This window comes from Lissotriton vulgaris, chromosome 9 (assembly GCF_964263255.1).
Source record: "Lissotriton vulgaris chromosome 9, aLisVul1.2, whole genome shotgun sequence".
Taxonomy (NCBI): Eukaryota; Metazoa; Chordata; class Amphibia; order Caudata; family Salamandridae; genus Lissotriton; species Lissotriton vulgaris.
The window spans coordinates 1,213,005,489-1,213,029,740 of NC_141697.1; the positions used below are offsets into that span (position 1 = coordinate 1,213,005,489).

Consider the following 24,252-nt stretch of genomic DNA (forward strand, 5'->3'; position numbering starts at 1 on the left):
TAATTAAGCATACCGGGCCGATTCACAGAACTAACTTAAGACAAAATCCTAAACTTACTACTTTTGGTATTCACAGAAGTTAGGATTTTGTCTTAAGTTTGTCTCAAGACAAACTTAAGACAGACTTAAGACAAACTTAAGACAAAATCCTAACTTAAGTCTATCTTAAGTCTGTTTTAAGACAAACTTAAGACAAAATCCTAACTTCTGTGAATACCAAAAGCAGTAAGTTTAGGATTTTGGCTTAAGTTAGTTCTGTGAATCGGGCCCGTAGTTTTTTAATAGCAAAAAATAGTAGATTCACACAAAAGTGTAAATTTAATTTGTGAAACAGGCCCTGAGTGTTTAGCTGCTGATTGTGTCCCACTAGCTGGTATTTTCCTTTAGACATATAGTATTATCATCAGAATTTGCTCCGGATCCAATTCGATTCTGCAGTAATAATGATTAATTTCAATATTGCTGGGTTTACCACCTGGTGTTTATTCTTAAGCCATGACGGAATTGATGCTTTAACACATCATTCTGAGTGCTACAGAAAAACTGTGCGAAAAACATAGTGTAGAATATTTTTTATGTAGTTATGAGGTTGCTTTTTGCTACAAAATCAAGGTGTTGTACTGGCAGAGGCCAAGAATAACTGAGCTCAGTCTTTGCAATCAGGTGTATTACAAGTTATGCCTCTTAGAATTATTTTTGGGCAACACAGCCCCCCCATAGGTAGAGCCTGGAGGAAATGTGCATGAAATAAAATGAGTCTGACCGCTATATGTGTCAAACCTTTGATGCGCACAAGTGTAAACCGTTGCATAAAAGCCAGTTTGCGCCTGATTTTACTTTTACCACAGCATCGAAATGTAGCGGTAAGTGACTTTGTATGCCATCTGCTGACTATAAGGTCCATCCCGTAAGCTATTACTGTGCGTAGAGGCAAAGCAGTTTGCAGCATATACTTTATAAACATTTAATACTTACGTCTCGCCCTGGGTCACCCTGCTTTCCGGAGTCTCCCTAGGGAAGGAAACAGAAAAGACAAAGGGAGTCAGAATCCCAAACTCTAAACAGGATCTCAAGTTCTAAAGAAATAGGCATTTATTTAAAAGTCATATGATGAAGAGAGGGCAAAGATGGAGGTTAAGATTTAGCACAAGTCACTGTGACATAAATCCCAATACAGAAACAAGTCTGCATCTCTTAGACTAAAAGATCCTTCCTTGTAATATGATGTATTTTTTTCAAGTAAATGCCCATTATCGTAGCCATTTGTTCAGAGACTTTGGTCCACCAGACCCAAGCGCCATAAATGGTTGAAATGTGACATTTGCAAAATAATTGGTTATTTAGGTAGATAGGCTTTTAAGATAATCATCAAAGCTCTTGGTATATTAGTTGATCTGTAGAAGTGATGGTCAAGCTTCCCAGAAAGTCTGACACGTGACCACCTCTTCCTTGGTCCTACTAATCTTCCAGAGAGGTAGGTATGGAATATCCAGTAGACACTATCAAGCTACCTTAACATTGCAGCCAAAATATATGGAGATCCAGACTGTCATCATATATATATATATATATATATATATATATATATATATATATATATATATATATATATATATATATATATATATATATATATATATATATATATATATAGAGAGAGAGAGAGAGAGAGATTTTCTATACCTAATGTCATGTCTATGTATTGTCAATTTACACAGATGTGGAGTTTGGAATAGTAAATTTATGCTTACCTAGATACCCTTACTTCCTCGATAGATTGGCTATGGCATTAAGGTATCTTGATGCTACCTTCTCAGTATTCCTGACTACAACCCTTTCTAGAGGCATCAGTAGCCCACAGAAGAAAATTCTACTTCTGGTTGGTTTTTGCCACCAAAGAGCACCGTGACTTGCCGGCTGACGTGGCTCTGTATGAAAGATGCCTGTACTGAGGACATACCTGTTGGCGGCATTCCTAGTCAGTTGAAAATTATTGTGAAACTTGTGTTCATTTGTGCTCTGGGCAGAGAGCAAGGAGCTTGTGTATTTTTCACAATCAGAGAAGGGCTACACATCCGATTAACAATTGCACATCAGTTTTACAGTAACATATCAACAAATTCTCAATGGTGTGAAATTCAGAGGGTAGTCCTGTTAGGCTCTCTCAGCAATTAATATTATCAAAAGGAAGGTACCCCAATAATAACAAAAGCCCTGTCACGTCGCATATTAGAGTAGGAACTGGAAGCATTTCAGGTCCCTATAGTTTCATTTCATTATGTGAGCATGGGAAACCTAGACTTGTGCAGGACAAAAGGCCAGAATGAGGATGGAAGTGAAACAGATCATTCCAAAACTAAGCAAAGTGAATCAGGAGGAAGAGACGTACCTTATGGTGAGAGTTGTAAGTAAAAAGTAAATGGACTTTCCACATTCTGCCCCATTCTTCATTTGGGTGTTCAGACTAACACTTACAGTTTGGGCAGATAATGAAACTGATGGATAGGGCCATAAAAGGTGAAGCTGGAATAACAACTGAGGTCCCCTCATTCGACAGGCCCTAACATAGATGCTAGATCATACTTTAGCACTCAGTCACACCCAACCAAATACCTGAAACATGATGAGCCTGATATTGGAAGAGTTTAATGTTTATGTTACTATTGTCTTCAGGTCAAACATCTAGAGATAAGGAGTGGGAACAGATGGCATGGGAGACCCAGGGCATCTGCGCCTTACGTACAGGTATGCTCTTTGGAAGGATGCTCCTTCAGTCTTACAGCTGTAGCAGATCACTCTGGAACCTTCTAGCTGCATCATTAGAGTTCATTTTGGAGCTCCTTCAGCATATCAATGGTGACTGCGATGATACGGGAACATTATAGAGCTGCATCCACAGAGCCCCGAAGCCGTTTACTCTTCCAGAACCAGACTGTGGCATTCAGAGATTCACTGGGTCTCACTGGGTTTTTTACCGGATTTAATCACTGGCATACAAGTTCTTAGATAGCTCATGAATTGTTAGGGAGAAAGTCCAGGTTGATTCCCATTGCATCTTGTAACTGCTTACTGGTCACAAATGGTGTCTCTTTGGTCCAGGTATGTTTACACTATTTGGTGAGTCATTACTATTAAATGAACATTTTGTGAATACCAAACAAGAGTAAATGTACACCAATATGTAAGTTTACCTTTGTGAATCAGGCCCCTGATGTTGGTATTGGCATTCAACTTTACGATATGATTTCCCCCCCAATTTGTTTAGTGCGGTACTCACCCTCAGCCCTGGTACTCCAGGTTGTCCAGGTTTTCCATCCAAACCGTTCCGCCCGTCCACCCCGGGTGGGCCACGATCGCCCTGTGATAGAAAAAGAAAAGAGATAAGGACCTGAGCGCAGGACAGACATGAGCATTGCAAGAGGTGGTCACCGGACTTCCTCTGATTGTCCACGCCGCATGAGGACTGGCCTCCAGAGATGTCAGAGGCTGCCAACAGATGCTGTCTGACTCATTTGACTCAGTTAATGAGCTTCATCCCACTGGGAATCTGGATGAGATTGCACAGGATCCGGTGGAATGAAGGACACCGCCTGGAGCCACGGTCTCTGTGAAGGTTCTGCAAGCTGAGTGGACAAAAGGCATTCGACAGGGCGGGCACAAGGGAAGGTGATGGATAGGATAGTGCAGTGAAAGAAGTTGTTTCAAGAGCCATTTACAGAACAAGCAAGCTGTTACTATACATTATTGACATGAATAAGGTTCTTACAACACAAGACATTGTTACAATATTACCTGTAATCATAGACAGACTGACTCAGACAGTTCAACTCAACAACAGCAACTCGTGAAAAAGAGCACAAGTCAGTGTTTTTTGAAAACTAACATGATAAGCTTTAGGCCAAAGTTGAATGGCATGCTGCTACTCAGCCTTTGTCATATATACATGCATACAGGACAGTCTGGTCTATGCTAATAAACACTTAACCCCACACAATTCACTTCCACCTCTCTGCACAGCCACTTTGCAAATGTAGGGCTTTGCAAAACACAATCAATAAAATGAAACTTCCATGAGAAGTATTGAGAACTAACAATTATTAGTTTCAGCGATAGCGCTAGACGATGGAAGAAACTCTGCGGCATGGTATAGACTAAAGGATAACAGAATCTAGCAACAAACACCGGTATGCCACTGCTAAACAACTAGCAGCAGGAAATGGGTACAAAACTGGTTGTACACACTTTGTAAACCTTAGGTTAGAATATGGTTATTGTTGAATTGCTACAATGAACACCGTTTATAGAATGCTATTATAGAATTAGCCAATCACAATCCTTAGAATGCTGGAACTAAGAACCAATGTTTGCTGTCTTCTAACTTCAGTGATAGTGTAAAGCAGAGAGTTGAAGCAGACAGGAATGGCTGACATGTTGTCTGCTTGTAGGGGCTGAAATCAAATGGCAGATGCTGATGGCTGATGAGCGTAACAGCTGTTAATTGCCCTCTGCTCTTATTATACAACCTCACAAGCTGCACTGCAGACCACAAAGGCTGGTGAGTGGTCAGCCATACAGTCTTTCAAGTTGTAGACACATTGTTCGAATAGAATAGTAGAATAGACATGTGGATTTAGCACATATATGGGGCACAATGACTCAATGATCATCCTCCCCAGTAGCCGCAGGACATGCGAGCAGTGCGCGTAGCAGGGTACACCCCTTACCTTTTCCCCTGCTGGACCTCTGTCTCCTGAGTCGCCCTGTGAAAGCCAGGAAAGAGAATGTTACAATAGTGCAGAGAGACAACATCAAAGCAGCAATATCTTGGGAACAGAAGCAGCCGTTGCAATGGGAAAAACACAAGAAGGCATTGCATGCACTTCAAGAGGAAATCAGACTCACGCGAGCTCCAGGCGGTCCTCTTGGTCCTTCAGTGCCCTGCAAAAAATACAGTTTATCATATGAATGAAAAAGTGATGACATTATAGGGCAACCAAACTAAAAAAAACACTTTGTGATGACTAGGCCCATATAAAGTGTTTTAGCAAGATGTAACATGCAAGAAATCTCTACTATTGTGTAAATAAATGGTAATTTGACAGTCACTGCTCTCCAAGCATCAACCATTTTGCTTTGTGCAATTTCTAAATTATGCATTTCAGTGCATGCGCAGACGTAGTAAATGCTGGTGTTGTACATGTACAGAAATTGCTGATTCGTGATGTTGCAGAGCGCTAAACAACAAGTTCCACTCAAAAGCCTTTGATAAATTAGTTTTCGAATGTGTGTACATTTCTGAAATTCCGCGGTACATTCTGAAGAATGAAATGGTCCTTTTAGCCATGACTATAACTCATCTCTACCCCTGCCAATCTGTAGAAAGACGCGACCCCCACTAAGCCGAAGTATCTTGAGCAACAGTCAGACAAACCCTTTATGAGAGGATAGAAGCGGAGAGGGGAGGGTTTTGTCTGATTCATACAGTCAGGCGAGATTTCTGGATCTATAAATTTTTAATAGGCATGGGTTTATGTGTGGGCCTACCCAAAACAAAATGTGAACAAGTCATACATGTTCAAGCTGTTTACTTCCCTGGCAATGCATGCAGATGTACTGCTGGCAAGGACACATGTGAGTGCAAAAGCTGCTGTCTGTGAAACGAGGGTCAAGTTTATCCAGTATTCCTTCGAAAGATGGTACTGGCACATCTAATCCCCGGCTTTGTGCCGAAGCTGGAACTAGAACAGTGCTGATGGTTCTATGATGGTTCAGAGATTATCAAGCCTGATCCTCCTGTGGACAGTACGATGCACCAATCAGAACTGACCAAAGGCAATACCCCACCTAAACGGATCTATTGTTACTTCTTGTGGTCCGGTCTCTTAGTAAAATAGCAGCTTTTCTATCACAACCATTGCCTATGGTACGCAGTGTCCTTGCAAAGCTCAGGATGTCTGTCATGCAGTCTCACCATGGCACCCTCCAGAATTGGAACTTACCCTTTCTCCGTTCGCACCTGGTAACCCAGCCTCTCCCTTTACACCTTTAGCGCCATCTTCTCCAGGGTCTCCGGTCTCTCCCTAGAAGAGGAACAAACATTTCTAAACCAATAAAACGTATGAATGGCCTAGCACAGCCACAGTTTGTGGTGGCCCTTTTCATATAGTTGTCATTGCATTGGGGTTCCTTAGTGCTAGCCTCCCTTCTAACCCTTACCCCATTATTCCAATGTATTCAGGATTCAGGTTCTTGCTCCCTCTCTTTGTCCTTCTAACTTGCTCTCTCTATAGGTGTCTCTCTCATTCTCTCTCATGTCTCTTTCATCTCTGCATCCCCCCTCTCTCTGTCTGTCTGTCTGTCTCTCTCTCTCTCTCCCCCTGAAATCAAGGTTGAATGGAAGTTTATCATAGGAAGTTCCTTAACTATAGCATATAGGTTGGAAGTATAGGAATGAACTGCTTGAGTCAGTGAGTTACTGAATGTCTATGTAGGTGTGAATGAGTGATTTAGTGAGTCCGTTTCCAGCAGCTTGAACAAAACACCACTAAATTAGTTTAAAATAAATTAGGCTTGGTACAATGTGGTGAGGTACTGAATGTGCCCAAGAAACAGGCCAGAAATTATTCAGGATTTTGTGCACTGGGGTGTCTGGGGTCACCTCATTACATTCCAAAAGAACAGGGCAGATGTTCAGTAGGGATGGGGACAGCCCTAGTTACCTGCATAGTTTCTTCTGCAATGTAGATTTTGACAATTCTATCCTTGAAATGTTGCATTGGTGAGGGCGTGAGAGGCCACAACAGATTCAGCGCCGGCTGTGGGATTGGTGAATTTCTTGAGAATCTTATACAGTTCTTTAGCGGAGTTATCCACATTATTAATTTTCTCCACCATATGGACTTTTCATGCTATTTTTTAGATTGTTGTGATATATTCTTAAGGCCCTTTGATAAATGAATATGTCTTCAAAGGTGTTCAAGGTCCTCCGTTTGCGTTCTAGTTTTCTGCACACAATTCTATCCTTCCTTAAAGAGTCTGTAATCCATGGGGCCAACATGGTCTTTGATTTAGATAGATTCCATTTAACAGGGGTGATCAAATGTTTGAATAATGGCTCTCACAAATGCTTCCACAGCATATTCATAGCTGTCTGATCAGACAGAGAGGGGGAAGAATGTATGATTTAAAAGAGAAGGATGTATGACGTTACAACGCATGCTTTTACCACGCATGCTGTTACAACGCCAGTTTTACAACGCAAACCTTTACAACGCATAGTGCTTTGGGGTGCTGGATAGTGAATAGTTTAATTTACTATTCCAACTCCAGTCCCCGTGGACACTAGGGAAGGTGTTGGATAGTAAATTAAATCTATTCCCTATCCTAGAATGCCCCCCAGCGCAATGCCTGCGTTGTAATAGCACTGCGTTGTAAAAGTTTTGTTGTAAAGGATGTTTCCCAAAAGAGAAGAGCACCACTTTCCTCCAAGGTCAGATTCACCTACATGAAGCTATCCTGACATGAGGGGACTTTCCCATGCAAAAATTAAATTTAATGACAGAATGATCAGTCTAGACCAGAGGTTCGGGTTGAGGAGGGGTCGACAGAGAGACTGGGTAAGTTAGTAAACAATAGGTCCAAAGTATGTCCTACCTTATGGGTGGACCCAACCACTTTTTGGTGCAGATCCAGAGATTCTAGGCCCGATCGAAGGCAGATAGTGTCAGGGTCAGTAACGAGTTCTGCATGATAGTTAAAATACCCCAACAACAGGAAGTTGTCAGCAGCTAAGATATGAGGGGCCAGACATTGCATTCATTTCTTGCTGAAATATTTCTTAGTTCCAGGGACTCTTCTCCAAGACCCTTTACAGGTGATTCCGGTTACGGGGGCCCCGAAGATGGAGAGATGACAAATTCGTGATGGGTGTGTAGCAAGTTGGGATGTAGACAAGGTAGCCTGTGCTACTAATACGGACCACTTTATAAATTATTTGGTAAAAGCTTCTAGCGACAACCATTTTTAGCTGAGACCCACTCAGCTTTTGGTGGAAAAGACATGGTGGGAGTTTGTCTTGGCAAGTTCAATAAAGATCTGGAGAAGAAGTAAAGCACCGTGGGGCATATTATCAACAACTAGCGATATTTATCGCCGCGCATCGCCGGATTTTACCGCAGAAATAACGTGCTATTAGCAACGTTTATCTCCAAAGCGATAAAATATCCGGTGATTTTTTTTTTTTTGTTGACATTTGTTTTATTGTTGCATTAAAGTATACAAGTACAGTGTAAATGATCTACTGACGTGGCCTCAACATTCAGCCACGAACAGCCAAGCGCGCAACGTTTTCTTGTTTTTATACAACTGGTGCAAAATTACAATTTCCAAGGATAATCAGTGTAAATCGTACATATATGTTCGCAGGTCGGGAAGCAGCGAGTCTGCACTCCTAATGGGGCAGTGGGTAACTGCAGGTATGTAGGATCCCGCCTCGAAAGCGTAGGATCGAGGTCTGTACTGTTCATACAGTGGAGGCACCTAAGAACAAGGGGAACAAAACTGTGGGAGAGAAGCATGTGGGCGCTGGCAGGGTCCAAGTAGGAGGATGCTGGCGACGGGCGTCGGGGAGGGGGGGATTTTCACGGGGCCAGTCAGTCTACGCTCCGAGGGGGGGGAGGGGGGGGGGGGAGGAGTGGGGCCGGGGGGTGAACACCCCACGTGTATGCGGGCACCGAGGTGGGTGACATGTAATATGAGAGTTTGATCAAGAAGTAGGAGGTACCAGGGGACGGTCCCAGGAGGGTAGACACCATGTAGAGGCTACTGGTTCTCAGGGGTGGGAGGGGGGGGAGGAGTAGGTGGTTCTTCTACATGTGTGGACTGCCGGAAGCTGTGGAGGAGCATGGCCCATTCCATGGATATGGGAATTTTACGCGCACCCCTGGCTTCTTCCTCTCTAAGGGCATCTTCCTCCGCCGCCGCCCATTTACCAACCGCGCCCTTCCATGCCGCCACAGAGGGACCCTCCGGGGAACGCCAGCGCATGGTTATACATCGGTTGGCCAACAGGAGTGCTAGGGACACGAAGCGCCTGTGTACCGGGTCTCGCTTAGGACCATGGAAGATGCCTAGTGCGCTGGACTCCCAGGTGGCTAGGGTAGTGAGGCCCGTTAATCCCGTCAAAGTGTCGTGCACCGCCCGCCAAAAGGGGTGAAGGTCGGGGCAACTCCAGAACATGTGTCGGAAATCTGCCGCAGGGGAGCAACATCTGGGGCAGAGAAATGGTGTGGAGGGATAGAACTTCTGCAATCGCGCTGGGGTGAGGTATGCCCTGTGTAGGATATAGTATTGGATGTTCTTGAAGCGGGCGTTTCTAGAGACGCGTTTTGGGGCTTCAAGTGCTTTAGTCCATTCAGAGTCGTGCAGTGCGCGGCCTATGTCCTCCTCCCAAGTAGCCCGCAGGGTCGTAAGAGGAGCGTGCGAGAGTTCCCGGATGGATTTATATAACCAGGTGATTAAATGGCGTCCCACCCCCATATGTAGGATTGTATGTATTACTGGATGCGTGTCTGGCTCGCCAGTGCAGAGATTAAAGTGGGGCCGGTATCCGTCGAGTAGCTGTCTATATCTGAGGAATTGGCCTGGGGAGAGTCCGTATTCAGCGATCAGGCGGTCAAGCGATTTTAGCTGGCCTTCCTCGAAGAGCGATTCCAGATCCGTGATGCCACAGAGGGACCACTCAGCGAACAGCGGAGCGGTGAAGTAGGAGTCCTGCCTAGGGCTGCCTATCAGTGGTAGCAGCGGGGAGTATGGAGGTCTACCGGGGGACAACCGGTGGATCCGCATCATGCACCGGCGCGCTATCGCCACTTGAAGGGGGTATGTGCGCCGTGGCTTGGTGCCCGGGAGGAGAAGACGAGTGAGTTCTGGGGTTGCGATTCTGCCGGTCGGGGTGACGGTCTCCTGAGGGTAGCGATCCGCCGTCCAGTAGGATAGCCATTGGAGCTGTGCCGCGAGGAAGTATGCCTCGAAGGATGGGGCTCCGAGCCCTCCCTGAGTTGTGGGAAGTTGGAGGGTTTTCAAGGCAACCCTGTGACGACCCTCGCCCCAGATAAGGGTCCCTAGGAGGGAGTCGACCTCGCGGAAGAAGGTCCTGGGTGGTATAACCGGCAAGTTTGTGAAATGGTAAAGGAGTCGGGGGAGCATCACCATTTTAGCCAGGGCTATCCGTCCTATCGGGGCCAGCGGGAGTTTATTCCAGAAGGCGACCGTAGGGCGCAGACTAGCAAGTACTACGCGGTGGTTGCCCTCAAACATGGCTGCTGGAGAGTGGTACAAGCGGACCCCGAGGTACCTGGGAGCCTCCGCGGACCACGAGAGCGTGTGCGGACCGAGCTCGACTTCTCGGGGGGGTAGGTTCGGGTGTAGAGGATAGACTGTGGACTTGTCCCAGTTCACTCGGAGTCCCGAGGCATCTGCAAAGTCCGCCAGCGCCGCCCCTATGGGGGCCAGGTCCATTTCGATGTCTCGGACGTATATGAGGAGATCATCCGCGTACATGGACACGCAATGTGTGTCATCCGCGAGAGGAATACCCCATTCCACACCCTCCAGGCGCAGCCGGACCGCCAGCGGCTCGACCGCCAAAGCGAATAAGAGAGGCGACAGGGGGCACCCCTGCCTTGTGCCCCGCCAAACTCCGAATGCCGGTGATATGCGTTTCCCGATACGCACCCGAGAGGTGAGATCGGTGTACAGGAGGCGCGTGTACGCCATGAGTGTCGGGCCGATATTGAGTCGGCGTAGGACCGAAAAGAGATAAGGCCAGGTGAGGGTGTCGAACGCCTTCTCCAGGTCCATGATGAGACAGGCGGCGCGAGGAAATCGGTCACGCACCTGATCCTGAACATGGAAGACGCGGCGGAGATTCTGGGAGGTGTTCCTTCCCGGCACAAAGCCGCATTGGTCGGGGTGGACCAAGGGGCGAATGATCTGCGCGTATCGATCCGCAAGGATTCTCCCCAGGAGTTTACAGTCGGCCGACAGGAGCGTGATGGGGCGATACGACCCCATGTGAAGTGGATCTCTGTGGGGTTTGGGGAAGGTGACGATCACGGATTCTCGCATTGACTGGGGTAGCCTACCAAGATGAAGAGATGCCCCGAATACCCGTGAGAGGCGGGGGACCAGCAAGGGGGAAAAGGACGAGTAGTATTCTAGTGGGAAGCCGTCCAACCCCGGCGCTTTATTGCGGGACATGGCCCGTATCGCCTGGGTGATGTCGGACGGGACAATCTTGGCGTCGAGGGAGCGCTTGTCGACGTCCGATATTGTGGGTAAAGTCAGGGGGTCCAGAAAATTGTCTACGGAGGACAGGGAGGGCTGGGTTGGGGCCTCGTACACCTGTGCATAATGACGGTGGAACGCCAGAAGGATCTCGGCCTGTGAGCGCACCAGCACACCGTCCGGGTCGATAATATCCGTGATGGGTTTGAGTTCGGTGTCCTGTCTCGCCATCCAGGCTAGCAGTGCCCCTGCTTTGTCCCTGTCCTTATGCACTCTGGAGGCGTAAGCCCTAAAATTATATTTCCGGAGGTCAGCGCAGGCGGCCTGGTATTCCGTCTTAGCCTCGGCCGTGAGTACAGCGTGTTCTTCCGAGTCGTCAGGTCGCTTAGTGAGTGCGGCCAGAGCCTGCTCCGAGGTTAGGAGTGTCCGCTCCAAGGTGCGGCGCACCCCTACCACCTGTTTGATGCAGTCTCCCCTGGCCACCACCTTAAACGCGTCCCATTCCACTAGTACCGACGACGCCGTGTTTGCATTATGTGTGAAGTAGTCCTGTATGCTGGTTTTGTGTGTGTCTCTGAAGACGGGGTCGGTCAGGCAATCCTTAGGGAGGCGCCAGGTGGGGACCGGTGGGTGGGGGGGGCGCCAGGTTAGGCGTATAATGTGGGCGTCATGATCCGAGAGGATCCGGCCCAGGTATTCTGTAGACGTGATCTTAGGGAGAATTGGTGTAGAACAGAGGAAGCGGTCTAGGCGGACCCGGAGGTTGTGTGGGATCGAGTGGAAGGAGTATATGCGAGCCAGTGGGTGTAGATGTCGCCATGCATCAGTGAGCGCCCAGTGTGTAACCCATGTCCTAAAGAGTTCTGCCTGCCGGGGGGCCGGGGAATGTGCGGGAGGGGGATGGGAGCGGTCTAGGGTGGGGTCCAACGTGCAGTTAAAGTCGCCTCCTAGTATCCATGGGACCGTAGTGAATTGGGCCAAGACGCCAGTGAGATGGTCCCAGAATTTATCCTGGTCCACGTTAGGGGCATAAATGCTGCCAAGGAGTATTCCCTGCCCGTCCAGAATTCCCTCTAGTAGCGCATATCTGCCCTCTTTGTCCACCACCCGTCGAAGCGCCCGGAAGGGAGTGCCCGGCCTGACCCAGATTAACGCGCCGCGTGCAAACGCCGAATATTGTGTGGCACAGAAAGTCCCTCGCCATTTAGACTGTAGGCGAGTGAGTTCAGTAGCGTTTATATGTGTCTCTTGTAGTAGTGCGATATTGGCTGACATGCGTCTAATGTAGGCATAAACAGAGTAACGTTTGCTGGGTGTGTGTAGGCCCCGCACGTTCAATGTGAGGACGTTAACGTCTGAGCGTGGGGCTGCCATTCTTGGGGTGTCGTGGGAAGGGTGAGGGTCCCCCTGGGATACCCGAAAGTCGCCAGCATGTCTGTGTCATGTGTGTTCCTGCGCGCCAAGCTTCCACAATCGTAGGGGAGGGACTAAGGGGAAGAACAACAGATAGAACCTTGGGTGGGCAACAGTCCCAATACTGAGGATATATCACTGGAGGTGGCATATCCAAACTAGTATCCCACTAGGGGATAAATATAACAGGTAAATGCGGGGGTGGCAGCATGTGTCGCTGCTGGGCCTGTGCGCGGGTCGGGCTCTTGTAGGAGAAGAGTCTATCGCTCGGCAGCGCATACAGTAGTCAAGCGAAGCAATCTAGGCTCCTAGATGTCGCGCAATGTAGCGGGCAACCATTGGAAGGATACAGTAATTAATAGTTCAATGTTTATGACGAGGCGTTAGGTTGGCTGGCCAGGGTAGCGTCCAGTGCAGGTGCCGCCAGGAGGGGGGAAGAGATTGGGCCAAATCCTGACATCGTTCCATCGCTGTCTCGGTCTTTCTCTGGGGTGAACAGGTGTGGACGACCTTCCAGGTCCGAAGCTGGGGGTGACATGTGCAGTTCGGTCACCGCTCGTAGGGCGTCCCGTCGTTCTTGCATGATTTGCGTGAGGTCGGGTGACCCCGTGGGGGAAGACCCCTGGCTTTTGGGGCGGCCGGATCGGGCGCGGCTCACGCCCCGTCGTCTAGATCTCCTGGAGTCGTTGTTGCGGGTCTTCTGGGGTCCGGGCTTAGGAAGCAGTGGGCAGTGGAATTCAGTCCAATCTTGTGCTTCCGCCGCCGTGGTGAAGAAAAGGGCTTTCCCGTTGTGCAGCACTTTAAGGCGGGCTGGAAACAGCAGGGAGTACTGTAGATCGTTGGCACGAAGGCGCCTTTTGATTTCCAGGAAGGTGGAACGCCGCTGCTGGACCTCCCGGGCGTAGTCTGGGAACACCATAACATGTTGATCCTCCACCTGCAGGGGGCCAGCCGCCCGGGCCGCGCGGAGCACCGCATCTCGGTCACGGAAGTGCAAGAATTTAGCCAGCATGGGTCGTGGGGGGAGGCCGGGTTTGGGCGCCCGGGCCGGGACTCTGTGGGCCCTTTCGATGGAGAAGTACGGTGATCGCTCGCTCTCTGGGGTGAACGATCTAGTCCAGGATTCCATATAGGTCAGAGGATCCGAATTTTCAATCCCCTCCGGCAGGCCCAGAACGCGGATATTACATCTTCTCGAGCGTCCTTCCAAGTCCACCGTGCGTTCTTCCAGGGCTTCCACGCGGCGTAGGACCTCTCTCATGTCTTCCTCCTGCATCTTCACCACGGGTTGCAGCTCGGTCACAGTTCGTTCTCCTTCCCTCACCCTGTCCGCCAGTTTACGATGATCGTCGCGGATCAGACCAATGTCCGTCGTCAGGGCGCCCAGTCTTTCTTCCATGGAGAGGCGAGACATTTCGATCGCCGCCAACACCTGGTCCAGTTTCGCCGTAAGCGCAGGGTCTGTTTGCGACGCATTGGCTTGCGTCCACGTCCTTGTGTGTGGCATCTTTTCGACGGCCGTTTCAGGGACAGCCGTCATCTGCGAGGCTTTTGTCTTCCCCATAGGTGCCGGTAAGTGGGCCACCGGGCCGCCGTGTACTCTGGGCACAGCAGGCCGACGCAGCTGGGCCACGGGCAAGTTCAATGGCAGCCGGCCACTCCTGTCTCCCCAGGCTCCGGGGCGGTCCCTCCTCGTCTCAGGGAGCGCCTTCTGGTTCAGAGGTGGTCCGAGGCCATCGGGTCCGGTGGTCCCGGTGTCAAAAAGGCCCCGTGGGCCCCCCTTGGCGCATGGCACAGCGTCAGTGGCGGCCGGGAGGGCCAGAGGTCAGGTGGTGGGAGTTCAAAGGGGCTCCGGAATAGTGGGCGGCCGTTGGCAGTGACTCGAGTTTGGGAGGAGCCGCCCCTGCTCCCGTGGTGAGGCTCGCGCTGCTCCTGGAGTCTAGGGCTCCGTGGGCGCCATCTTAGGGTCAGGCACCCGGAGCTGGCGCTCGGCGCGGGGTAGTGGAGGCGCTCTGGGTCCTCGGGTCAGTCAGCGGCGTGTGCCTCGGCGCCTCACGGAGCCCCCGAGGTTGTAGGGGGGGGGCCACAGGCGCCGAGACCTCTGAGGGAGGGGGGGAGGGACGGGCACTCACCGCCCTCGCTCGCACGTTGTCGACCACTGGACGGCACACCACCACATCCACAGCGCGTCCGCCGACCTTCCGCGCCTGGTGAGTCTGCCGGTGCCGGGGGGACGATCAGGCTCTCGGTGAGGCCATAGTGCCGATGTAGTGGAGCCCCGGTGCGGCGGCCGCCATCTTGCGCACCGGGATGTTGAATCACGGGGAGGCGCCGTCCGGCGCGCACTCCGGGGGGGTCGGTCCCGTTGTTGTTCTGGGGCCCCTCGTAGGCGCCCGTCAGCTCTGTCTCTTGGGGCTTTCAATCACCGGGTCAGCTCCCGGTGGCATGAGTGTCCGCCGGACAGGGTCGCGCCCGCCATCTTGGATTGAGGCGCTCGGCTCCGGGCTTGTAGAGGTCGGTCCGTGCTGTTCGTCCGCCGCCGCCGGAGGTCGTTGAAGCGGCGCCCCAGTGCACGGGGGATCCCAGGTGCCTATTCAGTGGGCTGAGGCTCCCGGCGATCTCGGGAACTGGGCTGGATGCTAGCCCGATCGCGGAGCCTCAGCAGGACACAGCCGCCATCGTGGCTTGCTAAGCCACGCCCCCCCGCGATAAAATATCCGGTGATAGCGGCGAAATGCGTGAATATCGCTGGAAATCCAGTGATAATCAGGCATTATGGCTAATAGGGTCCTAACCTGAATATCCACCTCCCATTGGATATACAGGTTAAGAAGTGGTCAGAGCAGGCGTTAGGTTTTGGTGATATTTGCGCTTAGCGTGAATATTTTCATCGCTACGCCTGCATTGATAATAGGCGATAGCTATGTTAGCGACTTCTTTCAGTCGCTAACAGGTTGGGTTTGCCTACTTTGCATGTCATTAATGATAAATATCGCTGACATGCAAAGCGGGCCCCAAACCGCTCACTATCGCCTACAAGCTGTCGCTAACTGCTGTTAGTGACAGCTTGCTAATAGGGCGATACAATTATCGCGGCTTTTTCGGCCAAAAACATCCGCAAAAGCGCTATCCTCTCATATCGCCCGCCTTGATAATATGCCCCCTTGTTCAGTAGTGAGAAGGAATATTGAGGAAAGCCCAAAAACAGGCTGTTGCAATAATCTAATCAACTAAGCCCTAGGGGCCCGATTCACAAAAGTAATCTGAGACAATATCCTAACTTTACGGTTTTCAGTATTCACAAAAGACATTTAGGAATACTAAAGTTAGGATTTTGTCTCAGTTAAACTTAAGTTTTGGCATTAAGATAAACGTAATACAAACAAGTTTAACTGGGACAAAATCCTAGTCGTAAAGTTAGGATTTTGTTAAACTTAAGTTTGTCTTAAGTTTAACTTAACACCAAAACTTAAGATTGACTGAGACAAAATCTTAACTTTAGTACTCCTAAATGCCTTCTGTGAATACCGAATGTTGTGAAGTTAGGATTGTGTCTCAGATTACCTTTGTGAATCGGGCTCTAGGCATTTAACTAGTGATTTGCAGTGTGCAACAGCGGACACAATAAAGATATTGTTCTCATTTTCATTATTTGGTATTTTATTGTGGTCGCTTTGGTTAAAAAGAGTGCTTCAAAACATACAAAGTGCCTAGGTTTGTAAACTTTTATATCAGGTTATGGCTGTGTAAACCATGTGTTCTCCTTTGTTCTTCTCTTTTTTTTATTTAAAGTGTGGTAATACCTTGCTTTGTGGGCTGTATTGGCCAAAACAGATGGTGGAGGTATCTGCCAGCTAGTTTGGAGTGTTGGCTACTGCCAATGATGCAGCAACTCTTGAACATGACGCAGCGCAATCGGTCGCGGAGCCAGGGAGGACTCTGGGATGCCAGTGGGTAGGGTGTTGACACCACCTAGGCAGCATACGTTCAGAGCGTGGGTTGTTCATTGGAAAAGAAAAGTTTCATTCTGTGCTGAAATGATAGCTGGTACCAGGCAGTCAGAATTTTCTTGGCAATGTTGATTTTATCGCATAAATGACAACTGACGATGAATCACAGTGGCTTTGTGCTTGCGATGAGTCGGGTATAACCTTGCGGGGTCTAGGTTGAGACTGGACCAGTCTAGGATCTGGGTCTTCTTTCCCAACGCTGCAGCAGACCCCAGACAGGAAGTTGTGCAGGAGGGATCAAGCATAAACCTGATCATGAAATTGTATCACAGCAAATTTCTAAAGAATCTCTACCAGGGTTCGAGGGGATTCCAATGATCACATAAAAGATCTGAAGAAGGGAGTTCTGCCAAGACTTTTTGTCTAACCTTTTATGATGGATTTTTGCCTAGAAACCAACCTCGTGTAAGCCTATCTTGAAAAAAATTATTTTCTATTCGTTTCTTTTGTCTGACACTTTCTTAAACTGCCTCCTTTCCCATTTTTCTGTTTCTCTTTTTGAAGTGTTACAGTGGGGGAGGGTTTGCACCCCTTTCCTTCCCTCCCCTCCCAATCTTCTTATTTCAGTTTTTATCGATTGGTGTTCCTTACCCACTCCCCTTTTAGCACCGTGTTTGCCCATAAACCCCCACCTCTTCCTCTTGTCTCTCACCATGTCCATGACTCTCTCTTCTTTTTTTCTCCTAGCTCTCACTCACCCCTTTTCCCACATGTAACTTTCTTTTTCTCTTCTTAATTTTGGTCTTCTGTGCAATATATCCATGTTCCTCCGGGGTCTAAGCAGACATCGAAGAAATGCTCTGGATGCCCTTTTGTGATTTTTTTGCTTTTAAACTCCTTTTTTCATTACACTTCTAATTCTTATAACTCAAGGGGGCATATTATCAACAAATAGCAATAATTATCGCTAAATGAGCTTAGCGCATTTTTTTTAATCGCCACGCATCGCCGGATATTATCGCTGCGATAACGTGCTTTTAGCAACGTTTATCTCTATAAGCGATAAAATATCGGTGATAGCGGCTCAATGCGTGAATATCGCTAGAAATCCAGCGATATTCAGGCTTTATCACTAATGGGGACTTAACCTGTATATCCAATGGGAGGTGGATATCCAGGTTAAGTCCTGGTCTGAGCAGGCGTTAGTTCCTAGCGATATTCGCGCTTAGCGCACTTTTTTTTATAGCGTCTCCTAACTAGCTAATAGGCGATAGCTGTGTTAGCGACTGTTTTCAGTCGCTAACAGTTTGGGTATGCCCACTTTGCATGTCATTAGCGATAAATATTGGTGACATGCAAAGGGGGCCCCAAACCTGTAGCTATCGCCTGTAAGCTGTCGCTAACTGCTCTTAGCGACAGCTTGCTTATAGTGCGTTAAAAATATCGCCGCTTTAGCGGGAAAAAGTCCTGCTAAAGCGGCAATATGGCCTTTGATAATATGCCCCCAGATTTTTTCAACACATGTTGATTCCAAGATTACAACCCCAAACTGATATATTTGATTCATGAAAATCCTTGTTTTTTCATGAAAATTTATATTTTATCATTATGACTTTTCCTCAAAATGAAGTTTCATCAGCCTGATTTTTTCAGGTTGGCATTTTTTGTTTTGGGTTTTCGTCATAAGGATGGGATATCATTTCTTTTCAGTAACAAAAAAATCCAGCCAGGTTTTATTGTATTTAGGGAGAGGAGTTGGCCTAACGGCTAGGGCGGTCGACCTCAAATCTGGGGGGTTTGAGTCTCGGCAATGACGCTGAACATCTTGTGATTCTGGGCAAAAAACGTATTCTACCCGAGCCTAACAAAAACTAATGTGTCCTCATTTTATGCAACTGGTGCTCATGTAAAGCGCTCTGATAGCCGATACCTTCGGGTCAAATGTGCGCTCTATAAAACTCTATAAAATAAAAAAATTATAAAATTAATTTGAGATTATTGTGCAACAGATATGCTGCTCATATTGAGTAGGGTGTGAGTGCTTCACCAGTGAGGGGCATGACTATGATGACCTTCAATGCCTGAAGCGTCATCTAGAAGGTGGTGGACGGAGGCACCCCACCATGACTGGCAAGCTCAGCATCTCTGGAGGGTCTCGCAGCATCTACAGAAACAAACTTGCTGGGCTTGAGATTAATCTGGGCCAACCCCCACACTGAGAGGCCGATTCACAGAACTAACTTAAGACAAAATCCTAAACTTACTACTTTTGGTATTCACAGAAGTTAGGATTTTGTCTTAAGTTTGTCTTAAGACAGGCTTAAGACAGACTTATGTTAGGATTTTGTCTTAAGTCTGTCTTAAGTCTGTCTTAAGTCTGTCTTAGGTTTGTCTTAAGACAAACTTAAGACAAAATCCTAACTTCTGTGAATACCAAAAGTAGTAAGTTTAGGATTTTGTCTTATGTTAGTTCTGTGAATCGGGCCCTGAGATCTGGCAACCTCCCATCCTCCTTCACTTAAGCAGGTAGTAACAATGGAGCATCTAGGGGGTTAGCAGCTTTTCCTGTCTACCTTTTAGAAGATGAAGTGATTGAGTGTAAGAATGGATGCTGCTGTGGAAGTTAACGTGTGAGTGAGTGAATTAGTTAATATTTGAGGACAAGAATTAATGTGAAAGTTCCAAGATGATTTTGAAAGTGAGTGGGAGTTAACAAGCAAATATGCTCTTCATTCAGTATGTACCGTCCCCCTCGGGCCACCCCTGACTTCGTGGATGATTTCATAGAACTGGTCTATGACCTCAGGTCTCGTTATAAGGACCTGTTAGTCATGGGAGATTTTAACTTCCACTGGGAGATTTCTCCCAAAGAGGGGCAGGCTGGCCATCTAGAAGAAGCATTAACAGCGTTGGGACTGCTACAACTTGTAGTAGGTCCTACCCATGACAAGGGCCATACATTGGATCTGGTGTGGTCAACCGACCCCGGGGCCAGGTCGGTAGTGTGCACTCCATGTATATGGTCTGACCATTATCTGCTTAGAGGACAGAAGGAGGTATCAAAAGATGGAGGGAAATCCAGACCAGCATGGAAAACCGTGAGGCGATGGAACTCCATAAATTAGGAAGCTCTGGTGGGATATTTACGAAATACCACTGCACTAACCACCGGTGATAATATAGAGGTCACCTGTCAAAAGGTAGTGGACAAACTAAAAACTACCATCGAACTAGAGGCGCCGGCTAGAAAGGTGAAAGTGGGGGATAAAGGAGCGGGAGCGCCCTGGTTCAATGACGCATTGAGGCTTAGGAAACAAGCCCTACAGAAGGCAGAGAGAGCATGGAGGACGGATTATAATACGCTGGCACAGAGCCTATATCAGCAAGAACTGGCCACATATAAAAAGGCTATCCTGGCTCAAACATCTGAGTATTTTGAGACCAGAATTGCCGAATCCCAAAATCCGCAAAAACAAGTTTTTAAGGTGCTCTCTGAATTAAGGAAAAATAAGGAACAGAGGCCTAACGTCTCGCTGGAGGACTGTCAAAGATTCCAGGATTTTTTCATTCAAAAAATTGAAGATCTCCTGTCAGAAATCGCTCATGCCCCTGTTTTAAATTGTTCACTACAAGTCACTCCTCTTATTCCGAAAGTTGTTAGTCCCTTAGAAAACTTTTCCCTTGATCACAAAGGAGACGCTAGCTAGCTTGGTAGGGAGGGTAAAGTCAGGCTCCCAGGTGGATCCTTGCCCCCGAGCGTTTTTAAGCTAGCTATGCCAGGGTTGGAAGAGGATGTTCTCAACCTTCTAAATAAATCCCTGGAAATCGGACAAGTGCCGGTTATGCTTAAGGAGGCCCGGCTGATCCCGCTGCTTAAGAAGCCAGGGGCGGACACAAAGATCCTATGAATTTTAGGCCCATTTCCCAATTGCCTTTTTTAGCAAAGGTTTTGGAACAGCATGTGCTGACACACCTCTCAATGAACAGAACAGAATTGCTGGCCCTCCTACTTATTTAGTCTCGCCTTAAGTTTATGAGACAAACAAACAAAATCACCGTCTCTTTGTTTGTATGGGTAATTTTATTTAACCCTTTTGTTCATTATTTTTAGTAAGATTTATCTATTTCATAGGCAAGAAGAACACTTTATATACACCTATATACAGATACAAAACATTTATACATATTTACAATTACTATACAAGTATCACATAGACATTAATTCACAGTTAATTCCAACATTAAAGACTGCACCCGTCACGGGCAGATATTTTGAACGTTCAAAATATCTGCCCGTGACGGGTGCAGTCTTTAATGTTGGAATTAACTGTGAATTAATTTCTGATTTCTGTCGCATTATTTCTTTTCAACCTTTTGGGTTTAGTAGCGGTTTTGATTACTTCGCAAAGATTAACTATTTGTGAACACGGAATTGCTATATATTTCTCATACGAGAAGTTTGTTGATAACTGTTTGATTTATTGTCTATGTGATACTTGTATAGTAATTGTAAATATGTATAAATGTTTTGTATTTGTATATAGGTGTATATAAAGTGTTCTTCTTGCCTATGAAATAGATAAATCTTACTAAAAATAATGAACAAAAGGGTTAAATAAATTTACCCATACAAACAAAGAGACGGTGATTTTGTTTGTTTGTCTCATAAACTTAAGGCGAGACTAAATAAGTAGGAGGGCCAGCAATTCTGTTCTGTTCACTGTAAATTGGGTCCAGCTGCCCCCTGTCCCAGGACCAAAGTCCGTGGTTTTACTGACACACCTCTCAAGGCACCTGGAGACCAATGATCTGCTAGAGCAAAATCAGGCTGGATTCCGGGCTCATCACAGCACGGAGCTGGTGATGGTGTCTATCTTAGAGGAATTGAGGTGTAGAGCTGACAAGAAGATCCCGGGGGCCCTGGTGCTGCTTGATCTCTCCGCGGCTTTTGACACGGTGTGTCATAGTAAACTGCTGTCGCGTGTGAGAGACTTGGGCATCGGGGGGTCTGCGCTAGGTTGGCTTACCTCCTTTCTGCAAGATAGATCACAGAAGGTGCAGCTGTCCGACCTAGTATCAACATCAGCGGCCATCAAATGTGGAGTACTGCAAGGTTCGGCTCTTTCACCTCTCCTTTTTAATATCTACCTGCAGCCACTGATTTCAGCTCTCAATCAGATGGAGTGTCAGATTTTTAATTATGCTGACGACACACAGATCGTCATCCAAATAGAGGATTCTCCAGGAGCACAAGTCAGGTTGCATAACATTCTAAGGTATACGGTAAATTGGATGTCCGCAAACTCCCTGAAGATTAACCCGGACAAAACAGAGGTGCTGCCTATAGCCACCTTTGGCAGCCCCTGGAACGACCGGTTTTGGCCCACGGAGTTGGGCAGGACGCCGGAGCCAGCAACCGTGGTGAAAAGCCTGGGTATCCATATTGATAGCACTCTATCTATGAAGAAACAGGTGTCGGTAGTGATAGGCACGTGTGTTGGTCTTCTGAGGCAGCTCCGCAAGATCACCCAACTGCTGTTGTTTTCCACTTTAAGAAGTGCGGTGTCAGCTATAATTTTGGGACGGCTGGACTACGGTAATGCGCTGTATATAGGGATGCCCAAGCAACAACTTACGAGGCTTCAGACAGTAATGAACGATGCAGCGAGATTGATTTTTAAGAAGCCAAGGAAAACACATGCTTCACCTCTCCTGCGTCAGTTACACTGGCTCCCCGTTAGACAGAGGGCACTGTTTAAAGGACTATGTATCACACACAAGGCACTCTACGGGAATGCGCCCAGCTACATCAAAACTAGATTATCTAGCTATGTTCCTGGTAGGGTGTTACGGTCCTTTGATGCCACTCTCCTGGTTAATCCACGCTTTCGCCTGTCCACTTTGGGAGGGCGCGCTTTTTCCACCTTACTTCCTGCAGCGTGAAATAAACTACCAACTAATCTCCGCAAGGAGCCCAATCTAATCGTTGAATGTTAAAAACTATTCTTTTCCGGGAAGCATGGGGAGGGTTGTAAAGTAGTCAGTTTTTTTGTAGAAGTCGGTTCCTCTCTTTTCTCTGTACAAGCGCTTAGAGACCTTGGGGTGATAACGCTCTATATAAATTGAAATAAAATAAAATAAAATAAATAAATAAATATGTTTGTGAATAAGTGTGTGCACCAGTGTAAGTGAAGGTGGTTGTGAGTGAGTGAGTAAATAAATGTGTGGGTGAGTAAATGGTTCTGAGTATGTGTGTAAGGTAGTGTTTGAGTGATCATACTACTGAGCGTGTAAATGAGTAAGCAAGTTAATTTATAGGAGTGTATGCGAGTGAGTTATCAAGTAAGCACATGAAGAAATTAATGTATGTGACTGAATGAGTGGTGATATGAGGGATTATGTGGTAACAATCAGCAAGTCAATGATGGGCAATGAGTAGGTCTCTATGGAAATTAGTGAGTGTATGAATGCTTGGTGAATGAGTGAGCATATGTGTCACTGTGTGAGTGGGAGTATTTGAGTGTACATGTCAATAGGTAAGTAACACATTTCAAATGGTACATGCATTTTTTTACTTCTCGGACTGTTGAACAATTATGTCCACTTGACAAGGACAAACATTAAATTAAATGATCAAACATTAACGGAGAACATTATATAAAAATACATTGTGCACCATTCCAGTGTGGCACATGCAAACATGATCATGTTTGAAACATTGTCCGTTTACCTTGTCACCTTTTGGCCCATCTCCACCCCGTTCGTTAAAAATCTAAAACATGAATATTAGGAGAAAAAAGATATCACTAAGAGAATAAACTGGTTAAATGGTTCTTTCCAAATCTTATCATTCAACTTAGACATACCATACCACACCGCCCTTGTCACGCATTGTGCGCACCCTCACACATTACATCACTCATGACATTTTCAATGACTACATTAATAACAACTGTAATGACGTCTGAAATGATATCAATAATAACACTGTGCATGGCGAGGACGCCAGTTAAAGTTAATGTAGGGCATGAGTTATAGTTACTTGAGATAACAACATCTGGAGAATTTCAGTGGTTTTGTCAGTTTAAAATGTTATGTTCTAACTGACAATTTCAAAAAACTATAAAGTCCTTTTAACCTTTGTTGTTTAAGGTTGTTTTTTTAATGTAAAGTAAGACATTATTACAATTCCTAACTATAACATCACTTTAAGATTTGGTTTAAATGTGTATATATATATATATATATCAAGTCGAAAAGAGTTGCCTCTAGTGGAAAAAGCCGCAACAGGTAGGTGATAATCCTTCTTGTTTATTCACGCAGGCTGCACACAAAGTTGGCACAGAATGTCTTCACCATTCCACTTCTTTGCCAGACGTGTTTCGAATGGTGTGATTCTTCTTCCGTGGCACAAGTAAACCCCTAGCGCAGAACCGGAAAGTACAACCTTTATATTTTGCAATGACCGCCCCAGTGCGCTAGGTGTTTACTCTGCGCTTATGACACAATCCATGGGTGTTGCAGTGGGTGCTCCAACACAACACCCATGGATTTTCACGCTCCCCAGATTGACAAGACCATGTAACTCTGGGGAAGCGCCGAA

At 47.0% G+C, this 24,252-nt stretch overlaps 1 protein-coding gene across 1 annotated transcript in view; it reads right to left on the reverse strand.

Annotated features, from left to right (window-relative positions):
- The window catches only part of LOC147693060 (uncharacterized), a 294,395-nt gene that overhangs the window by 187,837 nt on the left and 82,306 nt on the right, over window positions 1-24,252 (reverse strand). Inside the window, exons 15-20 of the mRNA XM_086939574.1 lie at window positions 23,380-23,421; window positions 6,000-6,080; window positions 4,903-4,938; window positions 4,725-4,760; window positions 3,278-3,358; window positions 976-1,011 (exon numbers count right to left, since the gene is read on the reverse strand). The gene's annotated coding sequence lies outside the window, so the exon portion shown is untranslated. The remainder of the gene's footprint in view (window positions 1-975; window positions 1,012-3,277; window positions 3,359-4,724; window positions 4,761-4,902; window positions 4,939-5,999; window positions 6,081-23,379; window positions 23,422-24,252) is intronic.